The following is a 15,095-nucleotide window of genomic DNA, read 5'->3' as shown; positions in this document are numbered from 1 at the left end:
TCAATGTCTGTCTCTTGCCACTACATCATAAGCTTCATGAGAGAAGGCATGCCATCGGTGCCAACAGCATCTAACACAGTTTGTTTGTTTGTTGTTTGTTTGTTTGTTTATTTATTTATTTTGAGAGTCTAGTTCTGTCGCCCAGGCTGGAGTGCAGTGGTGCGATCTTGGCTCACTGTAACCTCTGCCTCCTGGGTTCACACTATTCTCCTGCCTCAGCCTCCCGAGTAGCTGGAATTACAGGTGCCCGCCACCACACTCGGCTAATTTTTTGTATTTTAGTAGAGACAAGGTTTCACCGTGTTAGCCAGGATGGTCTCAATCTCCTGGCCTCGTGATCCACCCGCCTCGGCCTCCCAAAGTGCTGGGATTACCGGCTTGAGCCACCGCGCCTGGCCTCTAACACAGCTTTTAACATATTCTAGATATTCAATATATATTCAAATGAATGAATAGCTTATATCAAAGATGGGTTGTAAGTGTAACATGAGGTAATGCCTATAAGGGGCTTCAAGGAGTGCCTGACTCTGAGAAAGCATGTTCTACCTATTACACGTCATTTTCAACAGTTAACACCAGGGATTGTCCCAAGCCCCAGATCCCACAACCCTTTTAGGAAAAGTGACTCTAGATACCACTAAGCTGACTGTGACCACTCCCAAGGAAAAGGGTCTGTGCTGTCAACATCCAGGAAAGGTATTCTTCCAGAAAAGGGATCCACGGACCCCCCAAAATTCAAGAAGTCCATGAAATTAAATGAAGATCCCTCTTTATTTTAACTAGCCCCGTGCTGATACTTAGCACTTTTGTTTTTGATGATGCGTGTAGGCACAAGCCATAGAGGCATTAGCAGTGGTTGTGACTTTGTCACCAATAGACTCACAGATGTTTTCTCAACATCTCAAGTCATTACAGTTCTCTCAAAGTGCTGTTGATGTTCATCACCACTTTGCAATTATGGGACTTAGACTCCAGCCCCACGTCTAGAGCTTGTCATTTAATCTGCTAATGAAGAAACCCCACATATATATTTTATCATAGATTTTTTTGTTGTTGTTGTTGATTTTATTCTATTTTATTTTAAGTGTTGGGGTACATGTGCAGGATGTGCTGGCTTGTTACGTAGGTAAATGTGTGCCATGCTGGTTTGCTGCACTCATCAACCCATCACCTAGGTATTAAGCCCATCGTGCATTAGGTCTTTTTCCAACACTGTCCCTCCCCCCGACCCTACCACCAAGAGGCCCCAGCATGTGTTGTTCCCCTCCCTGTGTCCACGTGTCCTCATTGTTCAGCTCCCACTTGTAAGTGAGAACATGTAGTTGGTTTTCTGTTCCTGTGTTCGTTTGTTGAGGACAGTGGCTTCCTGCTTCATCCATGTCCCTGTGAAAGACATGACCGTGTTCCTCTTTATGGCTGCATAGTATTCCCTGGTGTGTATGTACCAATCGGTTTGTTCAGTGGTTTTGATAGCTGTTTTCTATATCATAGGCTGGGGTTTTTTGGGTAACCCTGCACATTTTAATGTGTGCATTTACAAACATTTTTCTGAGGATGCCCTCATAGGTTTAGCCCACCTACCACAGGGTCCATGACCCAGAAAAGGCTAGAGATCTGATCAGAGCACAGTGCGGGCACCCCTCCCCCATGAAGCATCTCACAATGCCACAGGTGCTGATCTGTAGCCAGAGGGTGGTCTTTGCAGACAGACAGGCAGACAGGCAGAGAAGACAACAGCCAATACTAGCTGGCAGAAGCCAAGTCAGAACAAGGTCCTTTGGGTTTCAGTCCTGGAGTCTGCTGGCTGGGAGCCAGGAGGCAGCCTCTCTTGAAAGTAATATTGTAACCGCAGAAGGCGATTGTCCCTGCGACCCACCGTCTCCCAGGCGGCTGCATGCCTCATCTGTACTGCACCAGACAGGGCCCCTTTGCTCTTCAACTCACTTGCAGCTTCGGTCTCCAGGTCTTTGCTCAGGCAGTTCCTCAGCCTCTCGCCCCTCCCAGCCTGGATAACCCACTGCTGCCTTAGGCTTCCTTGGGGGTGCTCCTCAGGGGAGCCCCCGGCTGCCCAAGGCTCTGCATGCCCCTGGTACTCTATATTGATATTGATAGTTATTCTAGATTTATACTTACTCTACATTTTTGTGTCTATTTATTCTATATTTCTATTTATTCGATATTTCTATTGATTTGACATTTCTATTGATATTGACTATGTACTCTATAGTAATGTTAACATTTACTCTATAGTTATTTGGATATTTCTACTGGCTTTTTATTTTTATTATTATTTATATTTATACTTACTCGATATTTTGTTTGCATTTGCCCTACATTTATGCATAGGTTTACTTTATGTTTACCCAACATGAGTCTGGCCGAGTCGTGTGCCCTCTGGAAGCCTCAGTTTCCCCATTCCCCAGGGCTGGTGTGCGCGTTGGAGGAGCTGACAGGCATAGCAGACCCTTTGCTGCCGTCACACACCGAACCCCCTCCCCCAGCATGTTCCGGGCCGGATGGTCACGGCCTGCGCACCCCAGGAAGTGACTCAATTTCGCTCCTGCCACACCCCGACTCCCAAAACAGTGCCAGGCACATCACAGAAGCCCCCAAACCCCCTTGTGGGCCACACAGAGGCAGAGCTCCCGGCCTCACTGGTCCCTTTGTGTTGAAGCACAGAAGCCTGGAGTCCACCAAGGGCAGGGGCAGAGCGTGGTGGCCTTTCTGAGGGTCTCTCCAGAGATCTCTGCAGCATCCTAGGCTGGGAGCAGCCCCTGGGCGACGAGCGCTGCACTATTAGGAGAGGACCCAAGCTCCTGATGCATGAGGACCCCAACAAGGCAGCCCCGCCCAGGCATTGCTGGGACCAAAAAGCTCTAGCTGTCCAGAGCCCTCAGTTCCCACCACTAATTCAAAGTCGGCCTCAGGAACCTGCACACCCCCAACACAAGCAGGTGTTCCAATCCCAATTTGCCAAAATGCTCCCACGGCCGGGTGTCGGGGGTAATTCAGAGGCCAGAGCCCCCTGGATGCATCCAGCCATTCCCCATGCTGACTTCCCTGGGCATCCTCGGTCAGCCCTGCAGGAAGGGGCATCTCCCCAGGCCAGGACTTCGGGTCCCATCTGCACTTGACCACAGGGGCGTCAGAGCTTGGCTTGTCATCTGGCTCAGTGAATCTCCAGAAATCATGACAAGCCCCAGTGTCCTCTGGCAGCTCCGAGGACATAAATCGTGATTTATTGCTGCTGCGCCACGTCCTTTTGTGTTTCCACACTGCCTTGGGAGCAATTCCTCACCATGTCAACAGCCAGCCTAGGAGGAGGAAGGGGGTTTGAGGAAGAAGGAGACAGGGTAGCACGTGTGCCCTTCCCCCAAGGACCCTCACCCCAGCGCGCTGCTGACCACCTCTGGCCAGGAAGCCCTCTGGGCTCCAAGTCCTCAGGAGGGGCTCCGAGGACCCTGGTGTGACCCGGCTCTCGGGCCCACGGGAGGAGCCCTGGGTCTTCCACATTTCCTGTCCTCCTTGGCCCAGCCATCCTGGCTTTATTGGAACCAGTTGCAGATGAGTTTCCTTGAGAGGAAAGAGGCTGATCTCATCTGCCTCCGCTCAGCAGAGGAAATCATTATGGGGAGAGCTCGGCACTGGGGAGCCTTGGCCTTGGGCCGAGAGCATTGCCAGTGCCACCTCCCTGAGTCCTCACAACCACCCAGGAGGTCAACTCTATCATGGTTGCCATTGCACAAGGGGGAAACTGAGGCACGGGCGGGCTAGGTCACCTGCCCAGCATCACAGAGCTGGAAAGACCCCATTTGGGATTTCAACCCTTGCTCTTCAGGCTCTCAGCAGGCCTCAGGTCGGCCCCTTCATAATCTGGCGCCTTGGTTTCTGGTCCCTCCTCACGTATTGCAAACCCACCAACTCTCTCCTCTGGAGCTAGGATTCTGATGAGTGGTGGTCAGCACCTTTCCCCCTGGCGCAAATCTCCCTAGGGAATAAACGAACATCAGCCACTGTTCGTGGAGCATTTGCCATGTGCTGGCATTGTGTGCTGTCTCCTTTGGTCCTAACAACCATTACTGTCTCCATGCACAGGTAAATAACAGGGTCTGAGAAGTCAGGGGACTTGAGCAGGCAGAAGCACTGCCAGGAGGGCCCAAGCACATGATCACAGTTCCCACAGCCCCATGAATACCTCCCCCCGAACAGCATACGACTGCCAAGAAACTCACAGACCATCTCATGTTTCTGACCAGTTGCTTATTTTCTGACCAGACCATAAGCTCCACAAGGGCAGAAGCCTCCACTGTCTTATTCTAACCTGCTCTTTGCCCTTTAGACACGTTCTGTGTCCCACGAACGCACCTTAGAAAGATCAGCTTCTCCTGTGAAACTACAGGAACAGTCAGCACCTCTTTCCAAAGAATAAACTCTCGGGACTTCTTGTCTGATCCTCTGCTACCCAGCAGGGCCTGAGGGTTTTGAGAAATTTGCCTACACAGAAGGCAGGCGAGAAGTGTGAACCACGAGCACAGATTTGTTCAGCAGGACTGGGGAAGCCCCTCCTTGGCAAGGATGTTTCGAGGTGTGGAGGACACCCCTGTGTGTTGCTTCAGGGACTGACCTTCTCACAAACATCTTTTGATGGAATGTCTGCTCCTGCCTTCTCCCCAAGTCTAACTGCTATGATCGCTAATGTCTAATGATAGCTAATGTCGAAGGATGGCTAACGTCTAATACTGGGCCTCTTGCTAGGTGACATTACAGGGTGGTTCCCACACAGGCTCCCAGCCAAGCTCTTGGGAGTTCATTTCACCCTCACAATCACTCTGTGGTCATCCTGTCATTGCCTCATTTCACACACAAGGCAGTGAAGGCCATGAGATTCAGGTGCTTGCAGGGACAGAAACCCGTGTTCCTCACTGCTAAGCTCTACCTCCTCCCAGCAGCTCAGGGGCAGTGGCTCCCCACCACTGGGCCTGGTGCACAGGAGGCTTTCTCAGCACCACTCTCCACAGCCGAGCCCCGGCAGCCTCGGATACCATCTGTGTTCCTTACGCCCATATCACAGACGAAGAGACCAAGGCACAGAGAGGTTCCAAGTTCTATCCAAGGCCACACGGCAGGTAAGTGGCAGAGATGAAAGCAAATGCCTCAGGTAGGAACCTGCAGAGACTCTCAGGTCGTTCATACTCAATAAATACTTGTTGAGTGAACGACGAATACATGAATGGAGTATGACTGTGCTCACCACTGATGCCAACATTTCATCATTACTAGAGCTCAGGAGGTGTTGGGCCAAGGGGAGGATGGCCCATTGGCATCCTGTGGCAGATACTGTGGGCTTGGGGGTAAGAGAGAGCAACAGTGCTGCCTACTTGGCCATGGGGTCCCGGGGGCAGCATCACCCAGCAGTCATTGCCATGAGCCTACTGGTCATTGATATAAGCCCAGGTGTCATCGCCATGGACCCAGGTGTGTCATCGCCATGGACCCAGGGGTCATCACCATGGGCTTAATGGTCATTACCATGGGTTATGAAGGCCTGGACTCTCCCCAGCTCTGCCATTTATTGGCTGGTCAACTCTGAAAAAGAAACATCTGTGCCTCCATCTCACCATCTGCAAAATGGGGTAATATCCCCCATCCCTACACCAGGTGGGGAGAATTGGGTGAGACAGTGACAGGTGGGGAGGACAGGCGCCCCCCAGAGGTTGTCAGTGATGAGGGTGTGGAGGCCTCACAGGCCACTCCAAGGGGAGCTCCTTGACCACAGGGCTTTGTCCTGAGCACACAGCAGGGTGCCTGGCACATAGGAGGCACTCTGTTAGTGTGGAGAAAGGGAAAATGCATTTACAAGCATGGACTTTAGAGCCACTCAGAACTGGTTCCAAATCCTGCCATAAAACTCACTGTGGGTCCCCAGACAAGCAGTTTGACCTTTCCCATCCTCAGTTTCCCTATCTCTAAAATGGGAATAATAGAATCTACCTCCCCAGATTGTCTCAAAGAATAAATGAGATCAATGCACTTCCTGCAGAAGTAGCAGTTAGGATTATTATCACTATTATTACTAATCAGAGTCCCTTTGAGAACTCATGAAAAACACCCTACGTCTTTTCTCTGCCTAAAGCGTTCAGCTTCCCACAGTGCCAAAAGACAGGTTGGGGGTGGCAGGGAGAAGAGAGAGGAGGGAAAGGGAAAGGAGAGGGAGTGGGAGGTGCCCTCCTGCCAGCTAAAGAGAGTGCAACCATCTCTGGGAACCCGACTGGCGCCCTGCAGCCAAAAGGCGGAGGCCAGGCGTGGCAGGTTTTGATGCTCTATTGCCCAGGGGCCACAGATGGGGATCTGATAAGACCTCTCCACTTCCTCCAGGGAGCCAGTGGCAGGGGAAAAGGAGGCCCCAGACAGGGAGAGAACAGCAGGCCCATCCCCCTTCCCCCGCTTTCCGGGCAGAGTGGAGAACCCAGCCCCGGACGCAGGGGAGGAGTGAGCACTGGCAGGGCTGAGAGCTGACTTTTAAAACTTGAGGTGCAGCTGTCATCCTAAGTGTACACTCCATGCATTTTTACATGCGGATACACCCATATAGCCCCCTCCCAGATCAAAAGACAAAACATTTCCATCTCCCCAGGAAATTCTCACTCCAGTCAGTATCTCCCCTTCTCTGTCTGTGACAACCGCCGATCGATCGCGTTGCTGTCACAGTCAATCCATGGATGCACCTGTTCCTGAGCACACAATCGAGCCCTGCAGGAGGTGGTCGTCTGCGCCTGGCTTGGAGATTTCCGCAACATGGTTGCATCCCTCACGAGGCATTCTTGCTTCTGAGTGGGACTCCAAGGTCCCAATGTCTGAATGCACTGCAGGTGGTTGACTGGAGTCAACACTCCCACTCACTACGATGGTCACCGGGTCATCTCCAGGGCGGGGCCACTATTGATGAAGCCACTGCAGATGTTTCTGCACTAGTCCCTTGCCTTCATTTATCTTGAGTATATGTCTAGAGGGGGAAGAACTGGATGGAGTTTCCAGCATCCTGGCCTCATTTAGATTCCGGATCAGCACTGCGGGAGGGTTCTGGCTGCCCTACCTCCTCTCCAACCCCTCATATTCTCGTGTATGGCACTTTTCATATGTGTGACTTTGGACACACACCTGGACATCAGAGTTCCCCATTTTCCTCATCTGCAAAGTGGGGGTAATAATAGAACCTACTTCTTCGAGTTACTTCAAGGATGACATAAAGTAATTCATTTTAAACCTTGGCCCCACCGCCAACGCTCAGTACACTTGAGTGGGAAACATGACCATCCACTCAGAGCCCACTAGGACCTCAGTATCTTCTTCCATTCCTCCTCCTTCCAGTTATTTTCCAAGCTCTATTGAGGTCACCCCTTTCCCTAAAGGGTGTCTCCAATCCAGGTCTTCCTCCCCAGTCCCTCTCCAGCTTCCCTCCCTCAACCCTCGCAGCCCCTATAGGCAGCCCCCTCACTACCTCTAACTCCTGTAACTCTAGTCCTTCCCTCACATCACCATAGCCCAAGCACTCTCCTTAAAGCCAGGTTATGTTCACCCTGCTCAAACACCTTCTGAGGCTTCCCACGGCCATGCTTTATCTGCCAATGACTCACTCATCCTGCCAGTCACCCCAGGTCCTCCCCACTCCTCACACCTCCTGTGGAGTCAGTCCCACCACCCACCCCTCAGCAGCTGCCCAGCAGCCACTCTGCTTTGTTCCTCTCCTTGCTTTGCCTGAGTTGCTCTTTCCTGCCTGGTGCACAGGCAGCATGAACCCCCCCCAGGCTGCTGCCCCTGGGGCTTATGGTGTCACCTGACCTGCACCCCTGTTCCTGTCGGGGTGTTCTCCTCTCTTCTCAGGACAGAGGGCTCATATCAGCCTTCACACAACAGTTTGCTGGCTTCTCCTGAGGTTTTTAATCTGTGGGTCCACCATGGCTGAGGGTGGGCAAATGGGGGGCAGGGGCCATGTGGTCTCCAGAAGCTTCTTTTGGTCTCTGTTTGGAAGAGTTCTAGCTTGCCACAAGCTCTTTTTAACTTTTTATTCAAGATACAGAATACCTAAGTCATATGTGAAGAGCTCCATGATTTTCCAAACAGGGACGTGCTTAACAGCCCGGCCCCCAAAACTATATCATCCACCTCCCCTGCCACTTCCCACAGGCCTTCTGTGACCCCGACCTAGCCCACCACACCCTCCAGTGTCTCTCAAAGCCACCCTGCTCCTCTTCCGCACACCATAAAACATGCATTCCTCTGGGCCCTATCCCTCCAAGCTCAGCCCTGCAAACCTCAAACAGCGGGGGAGGGTCTCTCTTGTTACCGAGCCCAGCGCCTGGCACAGGGCTTGGCACATTGCAGGCGCTCTCCATATTTTATGTGACTGGAGGAGTTGTTAGGTTTCCCTCCTCACCCCCTCTCACCTCACTGCTCTGATAAGGGAATACTCGGCCCTTTGATCAGTCAGCCAGGCAGCTTCTAGGCTCCTTCTCTGGGGAGCTCCGGAGTTCTGAAGGCAAAACCTGCAGGGAGAACTCCCACTTCCCAGGGGGCCAGCCGGGCAAAAGATCCAGGACAGAAGCCATCTCGAGCCTGGTCCCAGGCCTCTTGGGCCATCTTAGAGGGCTCAGATCTTCCCCAAAGGGAACATCAAAGACCAGCCTCCACTTCAGAGGCAGGAATTTGGATTGCGGAGATAATTGGGTCATAGGGTGACAGATAACCATGGGAGAGATAATTGGGTCCCTTGAAAGGCTCACTTCTAGAGTATGGGGCAGGGTCTGCCAGATCTGCATCTCCTGGGATTCTGGCTGGATCAGAAGCCCCCAGTTTGGAAGACTCAAAAGAAAAAAAGACAAAAAACAAAAAAAAACCTCACCCAGGGCTCCAACAACCTAATAGGACATTGTGAGAAATCCAGAAACCTTTGTTGCCAGTGGGGTTTTACTTCAGTCCAACCCTATGGAAAACCGTCTTACGGGATCTGCTGAAGCTCAGTGTGAGTGTCGATCCTGGTGGCTCAGCAATTCCACACCTAGGCGTGTTCCCTACAGACGTGCATCCGTACAGTCACCAAAAGGTACATTCTAGAATGTTCATGGCGGTACATAGTATATGCTAGAATTGCAATAGGCCAAAACTGGAAATTATCCAATGCCCATCAACAGGGAGATAGGTACATGAATGGCTGTGCGTTCATAGAATGGAATGCTCCACAGTTAAAACGAACATGCTGTCACCACATCAACCGCAAGGGGGAATCTCCCATGATCCCTAAAAGAGGAAACTAAGCATTGATCATTTTGCCACGCGTAGCCAGCTCCGCCCCTGGGCTGGCAGGTACTGCAGGAGCTTGGCTCACCTGAGCCCCAGAAGTCACACAGCCCTGCTGGCCCTGCTCCAAGGGGAACCTCATGCAGCTGGCTCCCCTGCCACTCTCATGGTCACACAGCCCATCTTATCTTGGAGCCAGGCCCAGGCCAAAATCAAGGAGAAATAATCAAATCCACATCAGTAACCCTGTGTCCTGTGGCCTCATCACAAAAGATCACAAATTGGGAAAGGGAGAGGAGGGGACTTAAAACAACAGAAATGTATTCTCTCCCAGTGCTGCAGCCCAGAAATCTGAAATCAAGGGCCCCAATCCCTCCAGAGGCTCTAGAGAAGGCTCCTTCTTATCTCTTCCAGCTCCTGGGAGCTCCAGGCAGCCCTGGGCTGTGGGCGCACAGCCGTCATCTCTGCCTCTGTCCCCGCAAGGCCTTCTCTCTGTGCCTCTCTTGTCCTTTCCTCTTCTTGTAAGGACCCTGGTCACTGGCTTCAGGGCCCACTTGGCTGATCCAGGATGATCCCATCCTGAGATTCTTAACTTAATTCCATCTGCAAAGACCCTTTTCCCCATTGAGGTGACATTCACAGCATTCATAGGTACCAAGGTTTGAGACTTTAACATCTGCATTCGGGAGTCACCATTTAGCTCATAACATCTCCACTGCTCCTCGATAAACCAAAATTCTACACAAGGTCTGAAATGGGCCACTGATGACCTCCAAGAATGAATGCCTTCAGGTGCAGTGCCCACGCCTTCTCTGGAACCCCTCAGAGGCAGCCAAAGGCCTTGGCATAGAGCATGGGTGGGAATCTGAGTCTCCATGAACCTCCAGGCTCTTGTTAGATGTGGGTTCCCCCAGAACCAGGCCCTGAGATGAGGCTTTCAGTGCAATAGGCGTATCTGGGAGGTGCTCTGGGAAACCAGCAGTGGTGGGTGAGAAAGGGGAAGAGAAGACAAGGAGTCCAGCAAATGGCAGTCCCCAGGCCAGCCAGCACAGTGGGCACCGGGAGCCCAGCTTAGGGGAACGGAAGACGCATCACGCCCACCAGGTGGAGGCCATGTTTGTCCACCAGACCCCCATCCCTCAGTAAGGGCTACTTTGGGTACATTGACCTTCCAGTGTTGCAGGCTTGCCCTGCGTGGTCTGAGGAAGCTTCCGTGGTTGGACAAAGGCCTTGGCTAGAACCCAAGTGTGTGGATGATGAACAGCCTCCAGCTTGCAGAGGGGAATGCGAGAGGGCACAGGCAGGGTCCGGCACCCACCACGGGGTGCATGGCTGGGAGAGTGGGTCTGTACAATCCATCTCCTGTGTAAGTCTATGCGCTTTGTTTTATGGATTTAGAAACCTTATTCCAAGAAGTTTCCTGTGGCTGCTGTAACAAAGGACCCAAAACTGAGCAGTTCACCTCGCAGGTCCATTCTCTTACAGGTCTCAGGGCCAAAGTCCCAAACAGCCTCACTGGGCTGAATCCAAGGTGTGGGCATGGCTGGTTCCTTCTGGAGTCTCCAGAGGGAAATCTGGCCTCTCACCTTTTCCAGCTTCCAGAGGCCACCTGCATTCCTTGACTCGCGGCTCCTTCCCCCATCTTCACAGCCCTCAATTGCATGGCTCTGACCTCTGCTTCCATCCTCATAGTGCTTCTCTGACTCTGCACCTCCTGCCCCTCCCCACAGGGACCCCACGATGATATTGGGCACACAGATAATCCATGATACTCTCCCCATTGCAAGGTCCTTAACCCAGTCACATCTGCATGCCATCAGGCAGATACTCACAGGCTCTGGAGATCTGGACACGCACAGCTCTGGCAGTCATTGTTCTGCTGACCACGAGGCCTTCAGGCTTCATCAGACAGCCAGGGGAGTCCCAGGACCCAGCAAGGCAGGAACCCTGCAAAGACACCAAGAATGCTAAGTTTCTGGAGGTTTGGCCAGTCCAGAACGTAACTGCTGATTTCAGGCTGAGCCAGTCCTGGCAGAAAACAGTGACCCCCCCAGAGAGTTCAAGTGAAAACGGCACAGCGCAGGGCCCATTCACGGCATAGGGGGCAGAGTCAAGGGGACAGGCAAGGGACATGGAGGCCCCAAGATGAGTGGCAGCGGAAACTGTGACCACCCCAGGGCAGAAGGGACAAGGGAAGGAAATAGTGTCACTGGCCGGGGAAAGAGGGAGCACCGGGCAGGAGAGATACAGCCACGGTCAGGGCTGTGGTGGCAGAACAGGGTGGGGACAGGATGAGAAAAACCCCAACCATGCCACCTCCTGTTCCTGGGACTTGTCCAGTGGCCCCAGCAGCCAAAGTCACCGGGAGCCAGTGGATGGAAGCCCAAGATGTGGGTGTGTCAATTGTCTCCCGCAGCAGGTACAGGGCAGACAGGGTGGAGCACGAGGAGCCACCGGCCCCACCTCAGCACCTCTGAGCCACATCCCTCACAAAGCTTCTCTGGTTTTATAGCCCAGCGGCCGCAAAATTCCTGGTGATGGGGTAGCCCACACCTGGGAGGCAGGGACTCCCTATAGCCCTGGGGCGGGGGGCAGTTACAGTGAGGCCAACCCCAGTAACTTCATCTGAAGCCAGGGGAAGCCAGTGCCCGCCGAAAGGAATAAAAATGAAAGCAATGTTATGTGACTTGACAGGATCCCTGGAGTTTTATTCAAGGACTAAGAAATAAGGATTAAAACAAAGAGCAAGGGAACAAAGGCTTGTAGTGCAAGGAACAGATTTGCCTTTCGACCCAGAAGACAGGCTATTTATTTGAACAAGAATTCGCACAACTCTCTTTTTATCCTCTTTGGAGCATATTTTATGTCGCCAAGAATTTCATGGTGATTACAACTAGCAAAGAAACAAATCCTTTTAAAACTGCCTATTTATAGCAAAGGGTAGGCAGGTTTTCAAAGCAGCAGGAGTGGCAAGACTTTAGAACATCTTTTGAAGTTGACCGTCTGCAGGATGTACTGACGGTGAACACACACTCCACCTGTGACCCAGCAATTACACTTCCGGGCAGATTCCCACCCCAAATAGAGATGCGCATTCATCAAAAGGCACAGGCTAGAATGTTGGGTACTGTCCTGCCCAAATGTCCATCAGTGGTAAAATGGGTAAGTGAATCAGGACAGTCTCCCTGTGGAATACTATACAGCAAAGAAAATGAGAATTTGGCAACCACACGGTCACAAGCACAAAGATGATCAAAAGAGGCCACACGCCACGGCCGTAAAGCTCAAACTCAAACAACTTCTCAGTGGTGACAGAAGTCGCATTGTGGTTCCTGGGAGGGGTAGTTACCAGAATGGAGGAAAATGGGGGGCCTTTTGGGAGTTGGGGCATGTTGTGTCCCTTTACCTGGGACCTGAGCCCTGAAAACCTGTGGCACCATCTCTCAGGAGGAGAGCAGAGGAGTCACTTCTCCCTCCCAGTTCGAGTAGGGGCCGGGTTAGATCTGAGTTCCTTAGATGTAAGTCACTCAAGGGAAACAATCACACTCTGGGGCATCTGCATTCCACCGGTGGCTTCTGTCTACTCACTGTATTTCAACTTCTTTCACTTACGTATTTTATTTAAGGGACAACTGCATATCATTAAGATCATAGAAAAATAGAGACTGGGTTTCACCGTGTTAGCCAAGATGGTCTCGATCTCCTGACCTCGTGATCTGCCCGCCTCGGCCTCCCAAAGTGCTAGGATTACAGGCTTGTTGAATAAATGAAGTTACGAGTGAGTAAATGAATCCACGAACACACCACACACCAAGGGAATGGAGGATGAGCCCCGTACTCTCATGAAGTTCCAGGTTCTGACGTCAACTGGCCTGGACGTCCATGCTAGCCCTCCCTCGGGGCTGGATGTCCATGCTGGTCCTCCCTCATGGCAGGCAGCTGCTTCTGGCTGGAGCTCAGCCAGACTGAGGACCGGGGCACCTACGCCTCCCCCTCCAGCATGGCGGCCTTAGGGTTGACGGACTTCTCATACGGCGGCCAGCTTTCCCCAGAGCAAGCATCACAAGAGAGCCAGGAGGAAGCTGCGTGGCCTTCCCTGACCTGGCCTCAGAAGTCACATGGCACCTGCTCCACTGAACTCTCCTGGGGGAAGTGGTCATAAGCCCCCAGAGTCAAGGGGTGGGGACAGTGACCCCACCTCTCAATGAGAGAAGTATGGAAGAATGCAGTGGTCGTGTGTTAAAAGCGCCTAGTTTATAAGTTGTAGTGTTTGAATTTTATGAGAGTGTGCTTCTTTCTCATTAAAAGACATTTGCATATCTCTTTGCTTTGGAGCATGGCCACAGAATCCGAAGGATCCCAGCGCTGCTCCTTATCCAGGATGTAATGCTAGGCAGGGAGGCCGTGACATTACGCAGAGTGGCTTTGCCAGACTCAACTCAAGCTTCACAATCTATGTTGCCACTTTCACGTAACCTCAGAAGTTGTCTCTCGTCTCCATCAGCGACAATCATGCCCTGTTGGGGGTGGAACGTTGCAGGGAGAACAGAGGCTCCGCTGAGCCACCCCCATGCCACACCGACAACGACCCCCTGGGAAACTCCCTCTGGTCCGCCCAGTCCCCTTCCTTCCCCACCCACCCACCCATCACCCCCTTCCCTCCAGGCTCCTGCACACTGGGAAGTCCAGAAGCATCCAGCATCCTCCAGGCCTCCTTCCTTGTGCCAAACAAGGGCCCGGGGGAGAGCAGAACCTCAAGGCCAAGGGAAGGCGGTCATCCTGGCGCTGGGGATTCTGCGTCCCTCCAAAACTCCGCGCAGACAGTGCGTGGCAAAACAGCCTCGGAGTTCTAGGTGGTTTCCATGGCTTGGAACTTATAACCTCATTTTCTTTTTTTCCCATGTAAAGAAAATGCCTTGGCTCCCAGCCAGCCTCTGGCAGCAGCTGCTAATTACCCACGTGTGGAGAAGGCTGGCAGGGTGAAGCCCATGGATGGCGCGCTGAGTCCTGGGGAGCTGGACAGGAAGCTGGGAAACCTTCCTCCTCCCCATGGCACAGGGAAGCTCTACAGGGAAGCCCAGGCCAATGTGGGGAGTCCTGGACACTCTAACAAAGGCTGAGCCCGCTCCATTCCCTGCTGCCTGGAAGTGCAGCCCTTTGGGGCAAGCAAGGACCAGCCCCTCCCCGACACTGTGCTGGTCAGTGTGCCCGTCACTGTGATGAGCAGGGGTGTCACATAGTCCAGGTGCATTTCTGCTCAGGACATGGTCCAGGGGCCGCTCTGCAGGGAGCTCCACACACTCATGCAAGGCCCAGAATGGCCCACCCTACTCCTGCTCCCATTCCCTCAGCAGGGAGGCACCTGGCCCACCTAGATGTGAGGGCTGGAGCATGGAGACCTCCTGGAGCCAGGAAGGAGAGGGGACACTGCACTGTGAGCCGGTCCTACGGGTGCTGTAGGCACTCAGGAAATCCCGGGAGAGACCGATTCCATGCAGACCGGGCCAGTGGCATTGCCCACTCTCATCAGGGTGAGAGTTTCAAGGATCCAGGGAGAGTAGCTTTTAATGTTGAGCACCCGAGATGGCCATTTTGAAGATACAAGTCTCTACAAAGGAAAGGTTGTGCAGGAATATTCTCTCCACCCCACCACTGCAACCAACAACAACCCTCTTCCTTATCTGCAAATGTATTCCTCATCCCAGAGACCTTCCCTCCAGATTCTTAAGTGGCCTCAAGAAACAGAGGGCCCTTACTGTATTTATATATCTAGATTACAGGCAAGTGCTTTTAAATGGAAA

At 52.5% G+C, this 15,095-nt stretch overlaps 1 long non-coding RNA gene across 2 annotated transcripts in view; it reads right to left on the bottom strand.

Moving 5' to 3' along the window:
* Positions 1 to 15,095, bottom strand: part of LOC117088157 — a 201,123-nt gene that overhangs the window by 107,551 nt on the left and 78,477 nt on the right. For both annotated transcript variants that reach the window (XR_004439016.1, XR_004439017.1), the window contains exon 3: positions 11,127 to 11,241. This is a non-coding gene — a long non-coding RNA (uncharacterized LOC117088157). The remainder of the gene's footprint in view (positions 1 to 11,126; positions 11,242 to 15,095) is intronic.

The sequence above is a fragment of the Trachypithecus francoisi genome, unplaced genomic scaffold (genome assembly GCF_009764315.1).
Source record: "Trachypithecus francoisi isolate TF-2019V2 unplaced genomic scaffold, Tfra_2.0 Lachesis_group10, whole genome shotgun sequence".
Lineage (NCBI taxonomy): Eukaryota > Metazoa > Chordata > Mammalia > Primates > Cercopithecidae > Trachypithecus > Trachypithecus francoisi.
The sequence above is the reverse complement of the archived record's forward strand: the minus strand, read 5'-3'. Positions and strand labels throughout refer to the sequence as shown.